Here is a 26,446-nt window from a genome sequence, read left to right on the forward strand (position 1 = left end):
AGTGTTTGTCAACGTTTTGTTTCTTCTTTATTCAGGAGCTTATAAAAAATAAAAACTATTTTGGCTCAGAAGAAATAGTTCTCTTCTAACTTCCTAACAAAAACTATTTTCGGTCAGAAGAAATAGTTCTGTTCTAACTTTCTTTTTCTCCATTCAATACTGCATTCACATGGGTCTCTTATCTATCCCTTTTTATTGAGTATTTTTTTTTAATTTTTTTATTGGTTTCTTTGATTATTTGGTCCGTTGGAAAAAGGATTCTATCTGAGTTGGTACTAAATATTTTGTGTCCATCTGCAATAAAAGAACAAACCGTTTGTCCAGAATTTCGTACGTGGGCCGCATGCAAACTTTCATATTCGGGAGATTTACAAAGATGAGAGATTTACTCCAAACTTTCATATTCGGGAGCTTAAAAAACAAAACTATTCTGGGTCAGAAGAAATGGTTTTCTCTGAACTTATTTTTCCCCCTTCAATCATTATTGTACATCTCTCATCTATTCCATTTTATTGAGTAAATTATCTTTGATTTTTTTGTGATTGGTTTCTTCGATTATTTGGTCCATTCACCGTCCAAAAAGGCATTCTATCTGAGTTGGTACTAAACTAGAAGGGCAGTGCACGCTTTGCCGTGCCGCTTATGTTCTTGGGGTTGTATGTTCTATTTCTACGTGGTAAAAATTTTGAAGTTGTGAAAATTATTTACGTGTTAATCGGTATGACGTGTGGGGGAAACAATGGAGTGTCTGTTTTATCGGAGATGCTATTCCTATGGACAGACTTTACAGAATCATTATTATAAATGGATGTGTCAATTTATGGTCAGAGATTATGGAAAGAGTGGGCCGCATGCAAACTTTCATATTCGGGAGATTTACAAAGATGAGAGATTTACTCCAAACTTTCATATTCGGGAGCTTAAAAAATAAAACTATTTTGGGTCAGAAGAAATGGTTTTCTCTGAACTTATTTTCCCCCCTTCAATCATTATTGTACATCTCTCATCTATTCCATTTTATTGAGTAAATTATCTTTGATTTTTTTATTGGTTTCTTCGATTATTTGGTCCATTCACCGTCCAAAAAGGCATTCTATCTAAGTTGGTACTAAACTAGAAGGGCAGTGCACGCTTTGCCGTGCCGCTTATGTTCTTGGGGTTGTATGTTCTATATCTACGTGGTAATTTTTTTGAAGTTGTGAAAATTATTTACGTGTTAATCGGTATGACGTGTGGGAGAAACAATGGAGTGTCTGTTTTATCGGAGACGCTATTCCTATGGACAGACTTTATCGAATCATTATTACAAATGGATGTGTCAATTTATGGTCAGAGATTATGGAAAGAGTGGGCCGCATGCAAACTTTCATATTCGGGAGATTTACAAAGATGAGAGATTTACTCCAAACTTTCATATTCGGGAGCTTAAAAAATAAAACTATTTTGGGTCAGAAGAAATGGTTTTCTCTGAACTTATTTTCCCCCCTTCAATCATTATTGTACATCTCTCATCTATTCCATTTTATTGAGTAAATTATCTTTGATTTTTTTATTGGTTTCTTCGATTATTTGGTCCATTCACCGTCCAAAAAGGCATTCTATCTAAGTTGGTACTAAACTAGAAGGGCAGTGCACGCTTTGCCGTGCCGCTTACTTTCTTGGGGTTGTATGTTCTATATCTACGTGGTAATTTTTTTGAAGTTGTGAAAATTATTTACGTGTTAATCAGTATGACGTGTGGGAGAAACAATGGAGTGTCTGTTTTATCGGAGACGCTATTCCTATGGACAGACTTTATCGAATCATTATTACAAAATGGATGTGTCAATTTATGGTCAGAGATTATGGAAAGAGTGGGTCAATGGTAAAAATCTGGGAAGTGATTGGTGGGAGAATATTTGATATGACTAATTCATAGTGAATTATTTGTAAGTGTATTAGTTTTTTATTGTGGTGTTTGAGTGAATCTTTTTGACCGTGTGGTTGAAGGACGTATTTTAGCTAATACAAATATATGCGAAAGTTAGTTACATTGCTGGACGCATGTCTTTATGCTAGTGCTAAACGTGTCAAATGTGACACTTCTTTTTTGTCAAGGAAGGCCAGGCCACCAAGGGACCCATTTATCTAGAGATCCAATCACGAAGCCTTCGTCAACGACCCAATCAATTGTGTATTCAATTCAAACTAAAGAGCTGGGTTGAATGAGGGGGCTTTAAAATGGAGAAGCTTAACGAAATTAGAGATTTCATGGCCACAATCAAGGATTTATCGAGTCAAAATGAAGGCATTACAATTGTATACCCCAATCGAATTAGGGAGCATAGTGAACTAAAAAATGAATTAGATAGCTCCTTGTGAAATTAGTGACTCGGTTGATCCAATTTTGAATTGGAATTATATACCTCAATCGAAAGCAAAGCTCTAAAATTAAGGAGCATTGTGTATTAGAAAAATGAGTGAGAGAGCTTCTTGTGAAATTATTTACTCTGGTCAAAATTAGAAGACCCAATTTTGAATTGAAGACCTCCATTAATTGTGAGGTCTTAAAACCTAGGAAGCTCAGTGTTATAGTGGATTTTTCTGTTCCATCTGCAATATAGGGAAAAACGGCTTGTCCAGAATTTCGTATGTGAGCCGCATGCACGGTGGACCAGCGAAGCCAGGCCACTTATTTTCCTACCCACGCAGCTGGAAAAAATCCTATTACACGGCATGATGTGGCAAATACTCAAACATTGCACAGGCGCCCAAGACTGAGCCAACATATTTTCATTTTATTCTGTGTTTTTTCTTAATTCACCTTTTCTATATATTTCTCTCTTTTTTCCCTTTTTCTTTCTTAACTGTATAATTATTATTTTTCTTTTTTTCTAAATTCAATATTTTCTAAAAAATATTTTGAATTTAAAATTGTGTCTAAAGTTTTGAAAAATATTAAGAATTCCAAAATTAAGTTCATGTTTCTAAAATATCTTTATTTTCTTTGTGTTGTTCTGAACTTTTTCAAGTTACAAAAAATGTTCCTATTTTTAAAAAATAATTGTTGTTCAAAAAATAAACGAGATTAAGAAATAGTACTTTTATTTTTACAAATCTGAAAAACAATTAATGAAATATTCTAAAAATTAAATGTTGTTCATGCTTTCCATAATTGTTCACAAATTCAAAAATATTCGTGTTTTTACAAAGTTTCATGTTTCAAAAATGTTTGTTAATTTCTAGAAATATTCACATTTAGAAAGAAAAAAATCTTGTTTCAAACATTGTACAGGATCTTCTAAAAATTATTTGAATTTTTTAAAATGTTAGGGCCATGGACATTATGATTTTTCCTTTTATTACAATGAACGGGCAATTACCTACATATTAAATCAGGAGGTCTAACAACTACATTTGACACCCCAAAGTAAGGGTAACGGAAGCTTTAGCTACGTTGTGAGCCTCCCAAATGTGCTCTCTCTTCTCATGATCGAAATGAACTTGAACAATCAGTGCACACTAGTTGGACCCATCAAATCACATTGTCCACCTCCCGGCAAAATACTTGCATGTTCTGTAGCTGCCCTCATCATCTACCACAACCACTCATTTGTTTTGCCTTGTCTAAAAAAACCCGCTTTGCCTTCTTCTTCGTCTGCCATGGCTATTCTTTCCAAACTTTTTCCAACGTCAAACGCCCACCATTGTTGCCAACTCCTATAGTCTCATGCCCATTGCGACAAGTCGGCTAGTGCCATCGTGCATGCCATATGACCTCTCATAACTACCGCAAGTCCACACAAGGAGAGACAAGCTGTGCAAAAACTCGAGAGACAAGCCACCGCATGGGGCGTTGTTGCAAGTTGCAAGACAGTCGGCACCCACAAAACAATGTTGCAAGCAAAGGCGGGCACGAAAAGTGGCCGCACAAGCGCTGAGCGTGGGCGCTGCAAAGGTGGACGACAGCGTTGCAAGGCCAAAGGCGGGACGGGGTGTTGCAAAGACATCGTACGAGGGCGGCATGACGCATGCTGCCGCAAGCGGTGATGCAAGATGCTACGACCATGGTTGGCACTGCTACAAGAGGGGTGTGGTGCTGGGCGCGATGCACACTAAGCTGTAAGAGACACCAACGCTACTGCAAAGCTCGATGTCAGTGTTGAAAGCTAGCCGTCGAGGGTGGAACAGTGCCGGAGCCTCATGGTTTCCTTGTACAAGCGAAGTGGGAGGCCGGGGGGAGTTGTAGGGTGCAAGCGCAGACGAGAGCTAGGGATCAATTCAATGGCTCGTGTTCCTCGCACCAGACAACCATCTCAAACCGGACAGCTTGTCTAAACATATTGTTTTTCTTTTCCTTATATAATACTATTTTTTTAGTATTATTGCACGACAAAAAAACAAAAGGAATTAAAAAAGAAAGAGGAAAGATCCAAGGAATTGGACCGTATCAAGCAATAATGCTACACCTATAAAAAGTTTGTACGTAAAATCTTTAAATAAGCCTTTATAGGTGTAGCATTACTTCATATCAAGTTGGTAGCACGAGAAGCCAACGATTTTGCAGGCCGGGAGGCAATATTTTGCCTAGACCAGCACTATTTGTCACGCCAGAATAATCCCAACCAGAGGGCCCTTCTAGCCGGATGTAATCGTACATGACTCCCATGAACACGCTGAGCGCCCTCGCCTGCGTGACGCTGATGGTGTTCTTCCCTTGCACGAGCAGGCGCCCGTCGATCGGGAACTCGAAGCTCCACCACCTGCCGTGCTCGCCGTGCCGCGCGATCGCGTTGTCGTCGCCGAACACGGGCGTCACCAACACCTGCGCCGCCGCAAGGGCAATGCGCCGCGTCGTCGGTGCGTTCTCGCCGTTGCCCGTCTTCCTGAACCGTCGCAAGTTAACGACTGTTTTGTGTGGTATAAAGTGGACGCGTCAGCTCAGGGTTCAGTTGGGCACCTTGTGACATGCGCGAAGAACCAGCCCTTGGAGTGGTTGCTTACGCCGACGGCGAAGACGGGGTCGCCGGCGGGGTACAGCTCCGCGTAGCGCTCCCACAACCCGTACTGCCTGTACCTGTCTCTGGCGACGAAGAGCTTGCTGAGGTACCTGGGGTTGGGTTCAGGGACGAAGAACTCGGCGGCGCTCCGGTCCGGCACGCCGATCTCCCAAAGCGTCAGCCCCGATCGCGGCGGCTCGAACACGAGGTCGCCGAGGGCAACGGCGCCGCCGGGCACCAGCGTTACCGGAGCCGTGCGCATGTATTCGCCGAGGACCCCGGGGACCCAGGCGTAGAGGTTGTACTCTCCTGCCCGGACGTTGCCGATGGCGTGTTGGCCGGAATAAGCCGCAGCGAGGCGTCGGGCGCGTCCAGCGCGTGTATGGGCGCGAGCTGAACGTGTCGGGCGTGTCGGGACTGCAGTGTAGGTGTGCGTGCGTGGGTGCGTGTGGTGCACGGGGGTGTCCGTGTACGTGTACACCGTAGGGGTGAGTGTAGGAGTGGCAGTTGGCGAGCTGGGGCGTGCATTGAGTTGGTCCATCGCCGGCTCGCCGCGCTTGACGTGTGCGCTGCAAGTCGGGGTGGGCGCGAGCAGAGCGGGATGGACCTCGACGTGGACAGAACAAAAACTTACAAAAGTTTACTTAACCTTCCAAACTAACTCTTCTCTCCCCCCCTATTTTCAGTGGAGGTGGGGCCACTCATCCCTCAATAACCAATCACAATCTTACATATCAGTTTGTACGTAAAATCTTTAAGTAAGCCTGTGTAGGTGTAGCATTACTCTGGAGAGAATCATGGGTGCGTGCCCGGCGCAACCCTGAGTATAAGAACCCCTCGTGTACGTTGAAACTGTGCTTCGGGGGTGGCAGGTCGAGTTCGTGCTCGCCGAAAGTACACAAGGGTCGTTCGTGCGGCAAGGTGTTTGTGCACCGGGAAATCTTGTGTGTTGCCTCCCTCGCGTTTGTTTGTTGTCTTCGATGATCGCCGGCGGTGGAAGGTTCCATTTTTGCGCCAACAATCGATATCAGAGCCACAAGGTTCGAGGGGCGGCCGTGGCGCGCGGCGGCGTCCACGGAGCGCGCAGCGAACATGGAGGTTGCGGCGTGTGGCGACTGCGACGGGCGACGAGTCCGTGGAGGTGCGGCGTGATGCCGTGCGCGCGACGAGCAGCGGCGGTCGCGGAGGACCTGCATCGTGGCGCAAAGGCCGCGGCGGCTCGGCGCGACGACCGTGCACGAGGCACGGGGCGCAGCACGGCGGGAGCTGCATCCGCGGCAGTGCGCGACGGTGGCCGGCGAGGTGGCCGCGTTGCACGGCATCTGTGGCGGCTCGTGCTGGAGGCACACGGTGGCGTCGGGAGGCAGCAACCATGGCGACGACGATGTTGGGCCGGCACTCCGCTAGGCCTTGGCTTAGGGGGTGAGTGTTGGCCGGAATAAGCCGCGGTGAGGCGTCAGGCGCGTTGTTAGAGCATATATCTCCATATGTGGTTTTGGTAATTGATGACAATTCCTATGGACTAATGGTTGCCTTAAGTTATATTTATAAGATTTGTCCATAGGCACTTCTTGAAGTCCATCTGTCGGGTTCAAGGAGTTTATATGATGACCAAGATGTTATTCAAGGTATTATCCAAAGAATGGTCATAGAAACACTAGGTTGATCAAGATCTCAGACAAAGAGTAAATCAAGATGATCAACACACAAAGCGTATAAGATGTACCGAGAGGGATCAAGTGATCCCATGGTATGATAAGCATTGTCCATTACGTGTTTGTGTACTAACCCATGGTCCTTGTGAGACTCCTGTGTGGGGGTTAGGTGTGCTTCCATTGGGCTTGCGTCAAAAGGAAGATCTCATACAACCCATGAAGGATGACGTCAAGTGGTGATCGTCATCAAGATTGTGGTGTGCAAGTTCAAGTGGATCAGCACGAATATATCATTGAGACTATTGTCAATGATCATGTGTTGATAAGGACAACCTCATGTGCTAACAAGGACAAGATCAAGATAAGCATTCCTGAGCACTACATGCTTGATTCTTGTGGATGTTCACATGGTGGACAAATGAAGATGAATACATAAGCTAGGCTTTCCGCATTGTGTATAGGAAAGCTACTTGAAGACTTCATCATTGTCTTGCTTTCAACTTGAGCCAAGAAGAAACAACAACATCAACCTCAGGTGAAAGGGCTAACTCAAAGGTATCAGTTCCTTTGACGTTAGTTGTGCGGAGTGATGATCAACGAATAAAAGTATACACTCAAGTATGGATCATCAGTACTCTTTTATGATTCTTGAGTCCTTAGGGATCCCGCACTATTAAGAGGGGATCACAGGTTTTGCGATGAACTTGCTCAAACTACATCATCACTTTCTGCTCAGACCACATCTCCACTGCTTTGTTGTTATCTGAAAACAGAACCAGTGCCTCGGACATCCGGCTTTCTCCGGACATCCGAGGACCGGACGACCGACTAGTTCGGAAATCCGGAATCCTATACGAGAGAAATCAGAGCCATATAACTCGGACTTCCGGCTCCCTCCGGACGTCCGAGGCCCGGATGTCCGGCCAAGGCCCAGAAATCCGGAAGCCTGCACCAGTAGAAGTTGAGTTCTATATCTCGGAAATCCGGCTCCCTCCGGACGTCCGAGCGCCGGACGTCCGACACCCGTCGGAAATCCGGAACCTACCACCAGTAGAAGTTGAGCTGTATAACTCGGATTTCCGGTCCTCTCGACGTCCGGTGGCTGATAAATTCAACATAGGTTCAGTCGTATCTACAGGCCTCGGACGACCGACCCCTGTCGGCCGTCCGGTCACTGTTTAATTCAAAATAGTTTCAGTCGTCTCTACAGGCCTCGGACGACCGACCCCTGTCGGACGTCCGACCCCTCGCGGACGCCCGGCCTTCCGACAATTGTGGGACGTCCGGACCCTGTGTGACTTAACGTGTCCCCGACGGCTCTTTTTCTCTCCCCACTATAAATACCCCCCTCCCACTTCGTCAGAGGGTAGCCCAACACAGCCTTATCCTCATAAGAACACATTTCCACCTCACATACATTTGCTCACTCCAAATCTTATATCCGAAGAGCATTTGTGAGCCCCTTTGAGAGTTGTTCCTATCAAAAGATAGATCGTCTCCCTCTCCTTCTCTCAACCCAAGCTATTTGTGATTTGAGCAAGTTTTGAGCATTCCCCGTGATCTTGTTACTCTTGGAGGTTGGAGACTCCTAGGCGGTAGGAGTTCTTCGGAGAGGAATCAATCTGTGTGATTTCCCCCGGAAAAGTTTGTGAGGGTTTGGAAGCCACCTCAAAGGCTTACCACTAGCGGTTGAGAAACACCTTCGTGGTGTTATCTCAAAGGAAGAATAGGGTAAGCCTTCGTGGCGTTGGTGTGCCTTCGTGGTAACATCCACCTCTCTAACGGTGACTAGCTTCCCTCCAAGGAAGTGAACATCGGGATACATCTTTGTCTCAGTGACCTTGGTTATCCTTAACCCTAACTCCTTACTTGTGGTTTACTTGTGTTATTTGAGCATACATACATTGCATATTGGTTGTGCTCATTATATTGTGTTGGCTATTTCTTGTACAAGATTAATCATTCAAGCACACCCTCTATATCCACACGTTCATACTTGCAGCCCTTGATACATCGTGTTGATATAGTGTGATCTAGTATCTTGTGTTGTTCACCTACTTGTCGTGTGATATAGCTTAAGTAAGTTTGTGTAACTTACTTGTGCTTGTTAGTAACTGTATTGTGTCCATCTTGGTAGATCGTGTTGTTGATACACGTTGCTGTGCCTAGTGCATTTAGGATTTGTGCTTGACAAGTACCCTCTTAGTTTATTTCCGCATTAGGTTCAAGCCAAATCCGAAGAAGTTTTTAAATAGCCTATTCACCCCCCCCCTCTAGGCGTCATCGAGGTCTTTTCAATTGGTATCAGAGCTAGGTATCTCTTTAATTAGGTTTCACGACCTAGAGAGTATCGATGTCGACTATTGGATTAGTGCACAATGGCATCTTTGACTTTGATGGCACAAATTATACCCTATGGAGAATTCGTATGCTTCATCACTTTCGGGCCATGGGCCCAAATACTTTACGAATTGTTCTTGTAGGGATTGCCGACAAAAAGGATGATGCATCTTCATCTACTAATGAAATGTATCTTGATTGTGAGGCCTTTCTTGCCATTCATCGAACCATAAGTCCTGAAGTGTTTAAGTCTATCTCGACTTGCAAGTCAGCTCATGAAGTTTGGACTAAACTTGAAGATATATATGGTGGGTCCAATCTTGATGAAGACGATATTATGATGAAGGAGTTGGTGCATGAGCTCTTCACTCTTTTCGATCTTAAAGAGTCCACCGCTACTTCCATATCCGATTGCTTGCACACCTCAGCATCTTCGATCTCACAAGGTAATGACATGGTGAGTGAAGAAATATATGTTGATGAAAATGTCATAGCCTCTATGGACACGAGCATATCTAGCACCACACATAGTGTAAATTATTGTGCTGATAGGTCATGCATTTCACCTAAAGATTCCTCGACAAATGTCTGTGGTGATATGCCTGCTTCCTCGTGTCCTCTTGATCAAAATATCTTGTTTCTCCCTAGTTGCTCTATGACTAATCATTTAGGGGATATCAAGAAACATGAAGTACTTTTGACTAATGAAGAATCTGATTCACCAAAAGAATCATCATCAACTCCTCCAGTTCACATGTGCCTCATGGCAAGAGGTAATAATGAGGTATCATCTTCCCTGTGCAATAACGATGATATTTGCGATGAGGATGATGATGATGACTTGACTGAAAATATCTATGTGATCAGTAAAATTCTTCATAAAGCTAAAAATAACGCTCTTCAAAGATTCCAAGATGTTCTTGCTTACTTTGAAAATTGTAATGATTCACTTAATCATGAACAAGCTAAAAGTGAACAACTTGAACATGAACTTGAGAAGAGTCATCAAGCATGTAGAGACTTAAGATCTTCAAAAGGAGAGATTGAAGTTGCTCATGATAAACTTAAAAAGGATTTTGAGGTCCTTCTCCTTGAATGCAATAATGTCAAGGGAGAGCTCATCAAAACCTCTAAGATCTATGAGGAGCTTCAATCTACTCATGAGAAGTCTCTATTTGCTACTCACTCCTCTCATATTGTTGATGATACTTGTACATCTAACTCTACCTCATTTGAAGTATCAACATTGAAGGAGAATGTTGAGCTACGTGCTCAACTTGATTTACTAACTAGCAATTACGGGAAGTTGGAAGAAAACCATGTAATGCTCACAAGCTCTCATGCCGATCTTCTAACATCCCATAATGTGCAAAAGTTAGCTCATGAGGCTATCATCACCAAGGTCACATCAAGCGAGCATCATGTGGACAATGACACTACTTCTAGTCAAAGTACTATATTTCCATGTGCTAGTCCTCGTAATTCGTCTACTCATAATGTTGCTATCTCGTGTGATGAATTACTTTCCTTGCCTTGTTGCTCTAACATTGAAGCTTACACTTTCTCTAGTACTTGCATTGATACTAACCGTACAGAGGAAATCAAAGAGCTCAAGGCCCAAGTCACTTCCTTGAAGAAAGACTTGGAACAGTGTCATGAAGGGATGCCCACACTCAACAACGTCATGTGTGAGCAAACATCTCCGAATGACAAAAATGAGTTTGGAGTAAACTCAAACAAGAACAAGAGGGGCCTAGAACAAGTCAAGAATTCGGCCAAAATCATTTGCTTCAAGTGCAAAGTTAAAGGGCACCATGTTAGATCTTGCCCTCTGAAGACGAAGTCTCAAAGTCACAAGCAACAAGGGAAGCGGCCACAAACTCAATCACATATTCAACTACAAGTTGAAGGAAGTCCTCTTCCCAATAAGACCCAAGCCAACACTCCCCGGGGTGAGAAATCAACTGGGAAGAAAGCAAAGGATAGATGTTACTACTTATGTCGTGAGAAGGGTCATGTCGCTTCGTCTTGCAAAAGAGGTAACTTATCCAACCCAATCACTATTGATGATATCTATTCCCTTGGGAAGGATAATGTTGGCAATGTGTTTGCCAAGTTTGTTGGTACTCAAAATGGTGTCAAGAAAAGAACCATTTGGGTTGCCAAGCCTATTGTGATTAACCTCTTAGGACCCAACGTAGTTGGGGACCAACAAGCTCAAACTTGATCAATAGGTGACCTTGGAGGACATTAGAGACTTGGATACATAATGAAGAATTAAGGGGTCTTCATCATTCATATTATCTCAAGCCAAGTCATTTGGATTATCGAGTTTCTATCTTATATCCAATGTGCCTCCTTACGGTAACTTATACTTAAACTGTTTACATTGTTAGGTGCTTGCCCCTTTGCATGTTGTGGTTTTGTACCTTGCATGCGTTTGTATATGTTGTGCTTCCAACTTGCTTATCTTGAGTAATCGAGTATGTGTATGTTGGTTTGCACATCATGTACATGTGAGTCTTGTATTGAGCCTATTTGCATCTTGTCTGTATTTTTGTTGGCTCTTGTGAGAGATTAATGGACTATCCCATTGTGGGGGAGTGATGTGCTTTTCACACCTCACAATCCTATAAATGTGTATACATGGGGAATACCACTTAGTTTTGATGCTTCAAGATTATCTAGTGTCTATGTGGTATGTCTTACTCATGAGAAATTCAAATTCTATATGGTCCATTAAGTATCTCTTGTTGGTTTTAATTTGCCACTTGTTAATGTTATTGGTTTATCACATTATGGGGGAGTAATATGTTATGTGCATATTACAAACCTAGAAAATGTGTACATTTGACGTATTGCCACTTAGTGTTGATATTGTAAATTATCTTGTTCCTAGGTGGCATGTTAGCTCTACAAGTGTCATTTGCTTGCGTTTCATGGGTAAAGATGATCTTGGATATATTTGTGATCTACCAATGAGTATCATTTCAAAATACTTCTTGTCCTTGACAATTGGTATTCCCATCATGTGATTGGAATTGCTAATCATATTTACATTGGATTTTGTGTTTCGTTTGTCTTCCTTGCCTCTTATGAATCTATTTTTAACATGTCTAGTGTTTTTATAGATATAGAGAAAGTGATGATCCCATCGTGTGCGTTTTGTATTCAAATGCAAATTATATATAATGCACGTCCCTTGGGGGAGCTATCCTATTATCTTTAAAACACTCTATTTATTCACCCATCATAAAATCATTTGATCCCCATCAAGTGTGTGTTGATGGGAGGCAAGTCTTGCTCTTTATGATGCTTTGTGCCATCATGAAAATGTGTAGAGGGCTTTGTTTGTTGGAACCTAGCTCTCTCTTGGAAACTAGATACCTCGTGTTTGTTTTCCTTCAATTGGTTTCTTGTTGCCTTCTATTTGGCATGTGTCAATGGATATCTCATTCCTTGAGGTATCTTTTAATTGATATCCTTCAAGTGATAGTTCTTTTGTTTTAGGATCTTATTATCACTTGATACCTTGTCTTTTGGTGACTTATCAACTTTGTGTTGAGTTGATTCTTTAGAGTCTTGAGCATGCGTATCTAGCTACTATATACAACTTATTTTGCTTGCTTTCCTTCTTTGACCCAATATATAGGAGAAACTCCAACTTGTCACAATTGGCTAAAGTGTGCATGAAATTCAAATTCATATCTATATGCACATATGTATGTGGAGTTTTGTCCTATGTATTGTTGGTTTTCTAACTCTTTGGTCCCAATGAGTTTGGGCACCATTTTGTTTGTTTTTGTTGTTCCAGGAACAACTGGAGATGCATTGGATGCTCGGCTCACCTATAAGGAATATGTTGAGACCATGTGATTATTGGAGCCAAGTTAGGATGATCAAATAACAACTATCTACTACATCAATCCAATGTTGTCTCGGTAACAAGTATCCACTTCATGCATTCTTTTCTTGCAAAGGACCCAACCTGTCTTTTCTTTTCCAGGTTGCATCATGGCATGAATCTCTTGATTCATTCTTGTAGTACTTGTTTGCTTTCTCAAAGCATTCGAACGATGATGTCTTACTACTAGTTGGGATGTCTTTGATGTTCGTATGTTGGAAGTTCATATTATACAATAAGAAAATATTAGGCCATGTGCTATGCTTCCATGCAAAAGATCTCATTGATATATTTATGACTTCCCTTTTTGGATATCTAGTGTTCTTCCTTCTTGTAACCATTTCGTGTGTACATCCTTCTTTGTGGATATATATATCATCATGATTGTCTTCTACTTAGAATCTTGGTCACATGAGAGAAGTTACATCTCTAATTGATATCCTCTTTTCTTTCACGTCCATCGCTGCATTTCCTTTTTCGGTTTTTGGTGGCAACGTGAAAGGATTTGTTTTGAGTGCGTATCTTATTTTCCTACATCTTGGTGCATTCTTTGGCCGTGAAGGTTATTTTTCCTCATGCTTGTCTTGATGAGGGTTTTGCCATTTTCAATTAGTATCCCTCCTCTTGACAAGATTCTTACTTCCTATCTTCACAATGGGTTGTCACAAGCGTTGGTTCTTATTTTGTTTATTAGTAAGCTTGTGAACCCATTTTCTAGTATGTGTGTGTGGGAATGATATGTCTTGCTCTTTGTATCTCATATTCATCAAGACTATGTTGATGAGTAATGCTCATCCTTATCTTAAGTCTTCTCAAGTGCTTTGCCATGACTCACACACATTACTTTGGTTGAGCTTATTCTTAAGTTGCTTCCTTTACATGTTGCTCAACCATTAGTTTTGTGCAATTGATATGCCTATTGGCTCATCTATCTTCTTGCACTCGTTGTGTGTTTCTATTAATTCTAGGGGAGCAACGATCCTATTTTGTGCACCTGTGTCAAATACAAAAATCTCATATTAGTGCACAAATCATGGGGAGCTTCTCTAGTTTTTGATAAAGCACTATGTTGCCTCTATCATAATATCTTTTATTCATGTGGTTCGAAGGACCATATGATTGTTTGTTCCATCTGGAATTCTTTGATTGCTTGCTTCTATCATAATATCATTTATTCATGTGGTTCGAAGGACCACATGATTGTTTGTTCCATCTGGAATTCTTTGATTGCTTGCCTCCATCTTTGTATGTCTTTGTGGCATACGATCCTTTTATTTGCAATCTTTGGGTCCTCAATATAGTTTGTTTTCCTCCAACTACTTATCATTGTATTTGTGTATTTTTTGCACTCATTTGCTGAGAAGTACACACTTTTTGGAGGACCACCTACTATTTTGGCTTTCTAAACTTGTCGTCCATTTTGGCAATCGATGCCAATGGGGGAGAAGTTTAGAGAGTTTACTTTGGATATGTTTAGAGGGTTTTTCTTTTATTGCGTAAGCATTTACATCTTGCATACATGCATTATCACCTTGTATGTGTGCGCTTGGTTATGCTTATTTCCTTATATAAACTCTCTTGAAGTGGTTGTTTTCAATTACCAAAATGGGGGAGATTGTTAGAGCATATATCTCCATATGTGGTTTTGGTAATTGATGACAATTCCTATGGACTAATGGTTGCCTTAAGTTATATCTATAGGATTTGTCCATAGGCACTTCTTGAAGTCCATCTGTCGGGTTCAAGGAGTTTATATGATGACCAAGATGTTATTCAAGGTATTATCCAAAGAATGGTCATAGAAACACTAGGTTGATCAAGATCTCAGACAAAGAGTAAATCAAGATGATCAACACACAAAGCGTATAAGATGTACCGAGAGGGATCAAGTGATCCCATGGTATGGTAATCATTGTCCATTACGTGTTTGTGTACTAACCCATGGTCCTTGTGAGACTCCTGTGTGGGGGTTAGGTGTGCTTCCATTGGGCTTGCGTCAAAAGGAAGATCTCATACAACCCATGAAGGATGACGTCAAGTGGTGATCGTCATCAAGATTGTGGTGTGCAAGTTCAAGTGGATCAACACGAATATATCATTGAAACTATTGTCAATGATCATGTGTTGATAAGGACAACCTCATGTGCTAACAAGGACAAGATCAAGATAAGCATTCCTGAGCACTACATGCTTGATTCTTGTGGATGTTCACATGGTGGACAAATGAAGATGAATACATAAGCTAGGCTTTCCGCATTGTGTATGGGAAAGCTACTTGAAGACTTCATCATTGTCTTGCTTTCAACTTGAGCCAAGAAGAAACAACAACATCAACCTCAGGTGAAAGGGCTAACTCAAAGGTATCAATTCCTAGTTGTGCGGACTGATGATCAACGAATAAAAGTATAGACTCAAGTATGGATCATCCGTACTCTTTTATGATTCTTGAGTCCTTAGGGATCCCGCACTATTAAGAGGGGATCACAGGTTTTGCGATGAACTTGCTCAAACTACATCATCACTTTCTGCTCAGACCACATCTCCACTGCTTTGTTGTTATCTGAAAACAGAACCAGTGCCTCGGACATCCGGCTTTCTCCGGACGACCGACTAGTTCGGAAATCCGAAATCCTATACCAGAGAAATCAGAGCCATATAACTCGGACTTCCGGCTCCCTCCGGACGTTCGAGGCCCGGATGTCCGTCCAAGGCCCGAAAATCCGGAAGCCTGCACCAGTAGAAGTTGAGTTCTATATCTCGGAAATCCGGCTCCCTCCGGACGTCCGAGCGCCGGACGTCTGACACCCGTCGGAAATCCGGAACCTACCACTAGTAGAAGTTGAGCTGTATAACTCGGATTTCCGGTCCTCTCCGGACGTCCGGTGGCTGATAAATTCAACATAGGTTCAGTCGTATCTACAGGCCTCGGACGACCGACCCCTGTCGGACGTTCGGTCACTGTTTAATTCAAAATAGTTTCAGTCGTCTCTACAGGCCTCGGACGACCGACCCCTGTCGGACGTCCGACCCCTCGCGGACGCCCGGACTTCCGACAATTGTCGGACGTCCGGACCCTGTGTGACTTAACGTGTCCCCGACGGCTCTTTTTCTCTCCCCACTATAAATACCCCCCTCCCACTTCGTCAGAGGGTAGCCCAACACAGCCTTATCCTCATAAGAACACATTTCCACCTCACATACATTTGCTCACTCCAAATCTTATATCCGAAGAGCATTTGTGAGCCCCTTTGAGAGTTGTTCCTATCAAAAGATAGATCGTCTCCCTCTCCTTCTCTCAACCCAAGCTATTTGTGATTTGAGCAAGTTTTGAGCATTCCCCGTGATCTTGTTACTCTTGGAGGTTGGAGACTCCTAGGCGGTAGGAGTTCTTCGGAGAGGAATCAATCTGTGTGATTTCCCCCGGAAAAGTTTGTGAGGGTTTGGAAGCCACCTCAAAGGCTTACCACTAGCGGTTGAGAAACACCTTCGTGGTGTTATCTCAAAGGAAGAATAGGGTAAGCCTTCGTGGCGTTGGTGTGCCTTCGTGGTAACATCCACCTCTCTAACGGTGACTAGCTTCCCTCCAAGGAAGTGAACATCGGATACATCTTTGTCTCAGTGACCTTGGTTATCCTTAACCCTAACTCCTTACTTGTGGTTTACTTGTGTTATTTGAGCATACATACATTGCATATTGGTTGTGCTCATTATATTGTGTTGGCTATTTCTTATACAAGATTAATCATTCAAGCACACCCTCTATATCCACACGTTCATACTTGCAGCCCTTGATACATCGTGTTGATATAGTGTGATCTAGTATCTTGTGTTGTTCACCTACTTGTCGTGTGATATAGCTCAAGTAAGTTTGTGTAACTTACTTGTGCTTGTTAGTAACTGTATTGTGTCCATCTTGGTAGATCGTGTTGTTGATACACGTTGTTGTGCCTAGTGCATTTAGGATTTGTGCTTGACAAGTACCTTCTTAGTTTATTTCCGCATTAGGTTCAAGCCAAATCCGAAGAAGTTTTTAAATAGCATATTCACCCCCCTCTAGGCGTCATCGAGGTCTTTTCACGCGTCCAGCACGTGTATGGGCGCGAGCGGGACGTGTCGGGCGCGTCGGGACTGCGGTGTAGGTGTGCGTGTGTGGGTGCGTGTGGTGCATGAGGGTGTCCGTGTGCGTGTACACCGTAGGCGTGAGTGTAGGAGTGGCAGTTGGCGAGCTGGGGGTGTGCGTTGAGCGGGTCCATCGCGGGCTCGCCGCGCTCGACGTGTGCGTGCATGTCGGGATGGGCGCGAGCAGAGCGGGATGGACCGGGAGCTCGACATGGACAGGGTCATGGGTGCGTGCCCGGCGCAACCCTGGGTATAAGAACCCCTCGTGTACCTTGAAACTGTGCTCTGGGGGTGGTAGGTCGAGTTCGTGCTCGCCGGAAATACACAAGAGCCGTTCGTGCGGCAAGGTGTTTGTGCACCGGAAAATCTCGTGTGCTGCCTCCCTCGCGTTTGTTTTTTGTCTTCGATGATCGCTGGTGGTGGAAGGTTCCATTTTTGCGCTAACATGGCGAACGTGCCGCCGGTCGCCCAGGGACGAATTTAGGGGGGGGCGAGGGGGGGCTAGACCCCCCTAACAAATTGATCCTTCTACTATGATTATGGTTGTTGGAGTTAAATTTTTTCATTTCATATGAACTTTGCCCCCTTCATAAACAAACTTGCCCCTTCTATGCATGAATGTTGGCTCCGTCTCTGCGGTCGCCGACGATCTCGTGCAGAACTGCTAGCCCTGAAGCATATAGTATATGGCAAGCAGATCGAAATGTCTCGTGGAATTTCGCTGGAATATGTGCGTGCCGAGTGCCGACGTACCTTGCTCTCGGTCGCCCATGAGCCGGGCTGCCCCGGAGCGGCGAGGCCGACGTAGGCCAGCCGGGCGGGCACGTCCACATCGGCACCCGTGTACCTGTCTCTTACCAGCAACCTGCCGGTGACGAAGCCCCTCTCGCCTTGTTAGAATAATCCGAGGCACTTCGTTGATCAACCAAGGACCAAGCAATCACACAAGCACGACACCGAGATTTGTTAACGAGGTTCACCGATATGGCTACATCCCCGGGGCCTGACTACGGGCGCTCCTCCCCGTGACACCGTCACAATACCGCACCTCGGCCGCCCGGGCGCCGGCACACGTCGCCGGCTCCCCCGCGCACCCGTGCTATTATGTTGGTATATAGGTTACATCGTGTGTCTACCCCCGCTATATATGAGAGGCCTAGGATACAAGTGTCCTATCAGGACACGACTCCATATCCTGTCTAAACACAATACTACTCAGAGTCCAACTATAACCTACCTTGTACAAGAATATTCGACACAACTCTAACAAACTCCACCTTAGCGAATAATCTCCACCGCCTTGGATTCATCCATGCGTCCAACCTCCATGTACATTGGACTTGAGATACGCCATGAGCACCACTGCTACTCACAAACTCCATGTGACTCCACCTGCAACTGTAGTCCCTTCTCGTCTTCTTCACAGTCAACCCTCGAGCAAAGTTAAGTTCCTTATTACCCTACTTTGTGCTTCCAACTTCCGGAGTATCCGTTCAATGCCATCACACACTGATCACTGACCTGCGTGAAAGTGAACAACCCACATATTGAATGCCACATATAAGAGTTACCTGAACTCAACATCCTCGCTCTTTCTTGACCGTCCGTATGAAACTTGAAGGAATTTCACCATCGCCTTGTGCCACCCCGAGTCAAATTCGCAGTTGTCTCATCCTTTTCTCGAATAGTCTCTGACATGTCCCACAGCTATAGCACTCCGCCTCCTTCTGTACTTGTCATCCGCACTTTGCCATGTGCACTGAACCCCACAGAATATACGGTCATGTACTCTCTCCGCTTATGACAATTCAGACTTTCCGTCACTTTCTCAGATTCTCCATGGTCAACTACCGTCCATCGAACCGGCACCGATAGACCCAGTCACCAACTTGAATCCGATACTCGCCAACACTGCTTCAGCACCCTTTGCACAATTTTGTCTGACCACATGTCTGACCACCAGTGCCTTGGTCTATCGCTGTGTCCTGTGCTTATCGCACGCCTCGCCGCTATCACCGCGTCGAGCCTCTGTCGTCCTGGTCGAGTCTCCAAGGCCGCGAACCCACACCACTCAACCCCCACTGCAGAGAACCACCGATCATCACCGACCGATGCCGAGTATCACGTCTCCATCAGACCACTGGTACCCAGTCCAATCCACGTGTCCCTCGATATGCCACTGAAATAGGCTACGATTCTCCGAATTCTTACGTCGTAGCCCCTCCATCAGCACAGAGTGAAGTCTTCCACCAGACTCCAGCTCCACCTTCAACAGGACTCCATGTAGCTGGCCATGCTACGCCGCGCCTCCTTGACTTCAAGCTCTCATGTGTACACCGTCTTGAATCAACCTTGCGCCATAGTCCGTCGAAGCCGCAGAAGCCCTCAGGCATGCACCACGTGTTTCCACGCCCCAAAAATCGACCACCATCAGCATCACGCTCCTATGTCGCCGTCGCTGAAATCACCGTCGTCTTCTGCTTTGACCGACATCCCCATCGATCCGTCAGACAGTCCAGTCCGACCCAACCGAAAATATCCGACTGCAACCATGCTCCACCTTGTGTCGTGTTCGTCCCGCACATCTTTGTGCATTGCTCGACGCCCTGTGTATGCATGATCTTGCCACGACGCACTCAAGTCTCCTTCAAGCATTATACGCACGCCGCCATCCTCACCATTATAGACCCTCGCGCTACCATCCACATACACTACCTGTGTACAAAGAAATAAAGCCAAAAAATCAACCACATGAGCCTTCCTGTATACACTTACCCGTGAAGATCAATGGAATAAATCTCCAAACTCCACCACGTGCTTCTGTAGGCTGTAGGTTCAACTAGCTTTTCCTATCTCTTCCTATCGATGAATAGCATCAATCCATTGTGTAGCCTTTTTTTCCTTAACAAATCTCAAAATAGGCACATACAGCACCAGCGTGCTCCGCGTGCACAACAAGCCTTTCTTCCACTTGCGCCATAGCTGCGCGCAGCAGCCGACCCCACCTGGGTCAGCCCGCCTGCTTCACGCATTGCTGGTCTGGCTGCACACCATGCAACCTGGCTTCCACGCGCACCGCAGATGGACCGGCCGCCCGAGCTAGTACGCGCCGCAATTCCGCGTTACGCTCGATCGATCGCCGCATGTCAAGTCAACTGGACCTCGCCTTGCACGAGCACCGCCGGTCGTCTCGTTCACGTCGCCTCCCACATGCACACGGTCCAGCTTCCGTCGACGCCGCTGCTTTCGATCGATCAAGACCGACCTGCATCGACGCCTCGCGCTGCCACGCGTACATGCGCCTCGGTTGAACGCTCGCCCGATGATCCGCTGATCGATTGCCATACGTTCCGCCTGCCGTTGCAATCCGATGTGTTGTTGCTGTCGCCGAGACTTCATACACGACCGCATGCTGCCTTGCCTTCTGATTGCTTCTTCCAATTCATCCGATTGCAACCAAACAACTTCCATGAAATAGCTTCTCTCCCTTCCACATGTCGTCTTTGCACCAAACGATTCAACCTCTAGATCAACACAACGCAGCCTCCAAACAACCTAGCTCATGATACGACTTGTTACGCAATCCCGGGTCCGCTAACACCAGCGTTTTTGACCCACATGCGTCAACGGGCCCAACCGGAGAGCAACACCGACTTATGACAAGCCTTGGGCCCTCCCCCCCCCCCAAAAAGACTAGCCTGTTAGGAGGGGACACCCTCACCCTTATAAGTCGTGTTATGTCTCCTCCCACAATCGATGTGGGACTAAACCCAACAATCTTCCCCTCACACATCGGTCACCCATGGGCCCGCTAACACCAGCGTTCCAGCCCACCTACCATGACCGACCACCCGTGAGTCCACCAAGATTTATTCCGGGTACCTGGACTCTGATACCACTTGTTAGAATAATCCGAGGCACTTCGTTGATCAACCGAGGACCAAGCAATCACACAAGCACGACACCGAGATTTGTTAACGAGGTTCACCGATATGGCTACATCCCCGGGGCCTGACTACGGGCGCTCCTCCCCGTGACACCGTCACAATACCGCACCTCGGCCGCCCGGGCGCCGGCACACGTCGCCGGCTCCCCCGCGCACCCGTGCTATTATGTTGATATATAGGTTACATCGTGTGTCTACCCCCGCTATATATGAGAGGCCTAGGATACAAGTGTCCTATCAGAACACGACTCAATATCCTGTCTAAACACAATACTACTCAGAGTCCAACTGTAACCTACCTTGTACAAGAATATTCGACACAACTCTAACACGCCTGCCTTGTGGAAGTCCGTCGACTCCGGGAAGCTGTACGGCCATTTGCTCGCCTCCACCTCCGCCTGCGCCTTGGCGTCCTCCCACAGCGCTCCCTGCTGTGGGTTGGAGTTGAGGTGGATGAACACCGGCCCCTCGATCTTGGCCATCATGTCGTTCCCGATGTAATGAGTCCCCATGAACATCTGCCATTTCACAGCAAACAGTTGGATTATGGGTCTTTCTTGATTCTGAAACAAAAGAAAGAATGAAGAACACTCACAGTCAACGAGGTGGGGCCGGTGTGGGTGGTGAGCTCGCGCTTGAGGGGGCCGCCGCTCTTTAACTCGTTGCTAGGGGTGACCACCGCCGGCGAACTGCGGCTCCGAAGGGTTCACGAGCAGCACGGCCTCCTTGTACGCCAGCGGCAGCGGCACGGCACGGGGCGCGTCCCGGTCGTCCGGCCCCGGCATGTACCTCTGGATGCCGTCCGAGACCGCCATGTAGTTGAACGTCGTGGGGTCGAGCTTGAAGACGAGCCGGGCCTCCGAGACGTCGATGGCTGGCCAGTCGCCGGCGTGCTCAAAGATGGCGTAGCAGTAGAACCCGGAGCCGCCTGTCAGCATCACCAACCTGCATCATGGTTCATGCATGACATGATAGACATCAAGATCGACTTGGAAATCATGACGTCCATGAACTGGGATGATGGAGTGGTGCGCGCACCTCTTGTCGACGTTGAGCGGGACGCTGTTGAGGCGCGATGGGTCGTAGGTGCTCATCAAGGAGAGCTCCACTTGCTCTTCGCTGGCAGATACCACCATCAACTCTGTTGTACCGTCCAACCTGGAAAAGAAATTTCAAATTCTACTCACTCCGTTACACGTTAAGCAAGGTGTACATTTTTGTCTCACAACAAAAAACACAAGGTGTAAAATTTGCCTGCAAAGTTACTGGCAGTAAGGAGGATATGTACATGTCGTTCATGCCCGTGGGATAAGCTGATCCTGGAAATTTCCAAACTACATCCCAATACCTGCAAATTTTCAGATATAAAATCACGATTCAAATTACTCCACTGGTGAGCTCTTAGTTACTAGGCTTTTAGAATAAAATTCTAAGTTGGACGGACAGAACAAACTGAGTAGGCGGCAATTTATTTTGGAAGACACCCATAAGCTCAAAAGAACTGGTCGTTAGAGCCATCTGAAAAAGCCGTTGGCTCTGAAAAAATGTCTACTATACATTTTGACATATCTAAAATGATAATACAACTACAAAATTCTTCATGAATATAAAAGATATTCACAAGTTTCCAAGAAAAGGTTTACAAATTTAAAATACTCATGAATTTTATAAAATGAACATGAATTTACCAAAATATTGTTGTTTTTTCTCAAAATGTGATAATACAATCCGTATGTATTTAAAAAATAATGAAATTCGAAATGATATAACAAAAGTGTTTGAGAATATAAAAAATATTTATGGGTTTACAAAAAAGTTCATGAATTTTTAAAAAGTGTTCATTAATTTTACAAAATGTTCATGGATGTTTTAAAAAATGTGCATGAATTCAACAAAATGGTTATGTATTTCAAAAGTAAGAAAACAGAAATAAAATTACAAAAAAGGAAGAAAAAAAATATGTTAAAATCCAAATAAAGATTGGTAGGACCAGCATACCCTCTGTATCCCGAAGCACCCAAGTTGAGTCGGCCCGTGTGTCACCGGAGGCTGTGCGATTTGTATAGTTTGTCAACTATCCTTCACTATAAGCAAAGAATATGATTTTCTATGAATAATGGTACGGGCGGAGTCAAGGATGAGTATGTGTATCCCTTCTCCTAGTAAAAGCCTGTGATCCATCATTCATCAGTCGGGCATGCTTGCATCCTTGCCAAAAATGTTGTTGCCTCAAAGCGTTTTTTGCTGGGGGTGGGAAAGGTGGTATTTCTAATCCCGGTTTATTGGTTGGTATTGCAACACTGTCTTAGAAGGTGTGATCTTGAAGGCGTCGTCGTGAAGCGTGGAGTACATGGTCTTTGTTGGGTTGTATGTCCGGTGGATTTTAAAACCCCCCCCCCCCCCCCCCATAAGCTACCGATAAAACAGAAAAACAATGTTTGGTACCAGAAAGTTTTAATAATGATGATGGCATTTTTGGGTTTTCTTTCACTTTTGTAAACTGATTTTGTTAGTCCTTGATATACGTTATCTTTTGCAATAAAATTTAACTAGTTTGTGTGCATCCGAGTATAAAAATGGATTGGAGATTGACCTTTCTTTAGAGAAGAATATACTCCTAACTAAGCATCAATATTTGTTACCTCTTTTCATTGCTCGACCAAGTAGTAAATCAAACCCGGTAAAAAAAATCAATTAATCATAAACATGTGGTTTTGTGTCGTTGTGACTCAAAGGCGGCTAAGAAATTCTTCTTCCTTTTATCTACAACCAAGCATATACAGTCATAGATATGACATACCCGCCTGATATCTCATCGTTGTTGAAGTAGAGGAGGTTACTCCCGTCGACATAACGGATGCCGATGATCTGGCCCTGCGGTTTGGACACTACCACCTGCACCATACCGTTGTCCACCACCACCTATTGTATCATGCTAACCATTACATTATACTTACATTATCTGCATATGAAAATGTATATCATTCTAATGACCACAAAGAATTGTGCTAGATTCACACATCTGTTTTTTATGTTTGCTGGGAAATTAACATGCATCTTTTTGTTACATTTGGAAACTCATTTCGACAAGATAAACCGAAAATAGGTTAGAAGGCGTGAGATTTCAGGCGGGTCGATGCCGGTAAAGTAATGAAAAGGATGCACATGTTTTTTTTTTGTTGTTGGACTGATATTATACGTCCGTCTATTCAGGCATGAGGGGGAAGGGCTGTGTAACAATCACGTTTTTTTTTCGAATGTGTAACAATCACATTAACCTATCCGCAAAATAAAAACATCCACATTAACCAGCAACCCCCATTGGGTAAAGATGTTCCAATTGCCTTTTGAATACACACGACTAAGCAAAGTATAGTAAATTTTAGATTAACTCTTCCTTAATTATGTATTCCTTAAAAAAATATCCTATAATTCCTGCCTCAAGTTAAATGGTGTAATGCTTGACAGTTTATAGGAAAAATAGCAAGAAACTGGAATACAACTTTGATATCGCTTAATGCACAATAAAATATATATTTATATTATATCTATTTAGTATTGTAGTTGTTAATAAATTCACCTACAAAATTGATCAACATTTACCATTTGACTCGTGACAGAATTTGTAAGCATTTTTTTATTGGAGGAGTGGGCATTGCCTAATTGTAATAGTAGCATTTTGGTTTCTGATTTGTCTATCTGTACTTCTGTAGTATTTCTTCATTTTCCTGTGTATAAAGTAGTTTGCATGGAAAATATGATGGCAGGTAAAAAAAAGACCTTTTTATGACACAAGTCTCTAAGCGCCTTATACTCCATCCGTTCCAAATTACTTGTCTCAAAAACTGAGAAAAAATAATATATCTAAAACTAAAATAAATCTATATATTCATTCCGGTAAGTAATTCCAAACGAAGGGAGTAATTGTTTAGAGTGCATTAGAAAAACTCTTAAAAATGTACATTCAAAAGCAGTCACAAGTGTTAAGAATAGATTAAGTTAATACTTAGATAGGTTACTTAGTCCTCAAGCAACCATGCACTTCCTTGACTCTAAAGGAAACTATGTAATAACTTGGCCCTTAAGTAACTTCAAGTTTACTTGACTCCCAAACAACATGTGTACTTCTGCCCGGGTATAAATACCCCATTGCTATCATCAATAAAGACTAATGAATCAACTTTCATTCATCTCTCTCGTTCTTTACTTTCTACTTCAAACATGTTATCAGCACTTTTGTTCTCCATGCTGAGAGCAATTGATCTCGGATTATCGCTGGACAAGATGGTTGATTCAGTTCCTAGAAGAATCGCTGGACAAAATAGTTTTGATTGAGATCCTTGCATCTTGATTGCTCTACAGCCATGCACGGACCCTGCCCAAGGAGCCGATCATCCACTCCGCCATCTACAACACATATTAACAAGCATGCAACCACGCAGGAAGTCGGCCACGAGAATACTAATTTGCTCGTCTTCTTGTAATTAAAATCAATGATCTGATTATTGATCCTTTTTGCATGTACACCTTTGTGAGAATCGCTTCTTCACATGGAAACAGATGGATCCATCCATATTTGATCCCTTCATCTCACGAAAGGCAATTACGACACCAGCGCATCCAGCAATGATGGTCACGGCCAACAGCCGATGTTCTTTACAACAGCGCACTCTCGTGGCGCAGCGAAAAAATTAGATAACCGGCCGCACCCTCATGCACAACATCGGTGTTTCCTGGAACACATGAAGTGCGACACACAGCAGCGGCATCGTCCATCACGCGGCTCGCAACAGCAGTCGGTAAAATTGTCACTTGAAGATCTCATCTCTTTGGCAAATTTTCAATTTAACCATCCAATTCGAGACTAATCTAATGAGTATAAGTCTCCAAAATATCTGTTTTAAACCACAATTTAACAGATCTGTGCCGTTTATCCATCAGGCCAATGGACTTTCTAGTTTAGTACTCAAAGTTACTCTTTTCCGTAATTTAACTCTTAGGGTTATCACAATTTGCATTCCAAGCCGTCGGCTATAACAAAATGTATGTCGTTGACCTAAGTTCATCCTTTATTCCATACAAACTAATTATAACCATTTTTACAATGGATAAAATTGTTATTAGGATACATCACGTCTTCATATATTTGCACAAATCTTATCCCATCGGAATTTAAGACATCCTCTCTATCTTTACCCCTTCACATTACACACGATTTGTGACAACAACTATGATTTTGCAATAGAAATAAATTTTCTTGCAAATCTTAATCAAATTCTAATAAGAACTATACGGTGTCAGACTTAATATGACTAGCACAAATTTTATTTGTGAATCACAAGGTATTGGTGGCATCTACTGTACCATTTGCATATTATCCATCACTACTGTGAGGTCTACATCTTGCCACTAAGAAAATAACTACCTTCCAAGTGATTTTCTTAAAAATAGCATAACATAAGGTAATAGAACTATAAACATCTACTGACAATAGTCAGACTAT

General features: G+C 43.9%; 1 pseudogene; it reads right to left on the minus strand.

Annotated features, from left to right (window-relative positions):
- Positions 1-4,510: 4,510 nt before the first annotated feature.
- The window catches only part of LOC123404944, a 64,970-nt pseudogene continuing 43,034 nt past the window's right edge, over positions 4,511-26,446 (minus strand).

The sequence above is a fragment of the Hordeum vulgare genome, chromosome 6H (assembly GCF_904849725.1).
Source record: "Hordeum vulgare subsp. vulgare chromosome 6H, MorexV3_pseudomolecules_assembly, whole genome shotgun sequence".
NCBI classification, from domain to species: Eukaryota; Viridiplantae; Streptophyta; class Magnoliopsida; order Poales; family Poaceae; genus Hordeum; species Hordeum vulgare.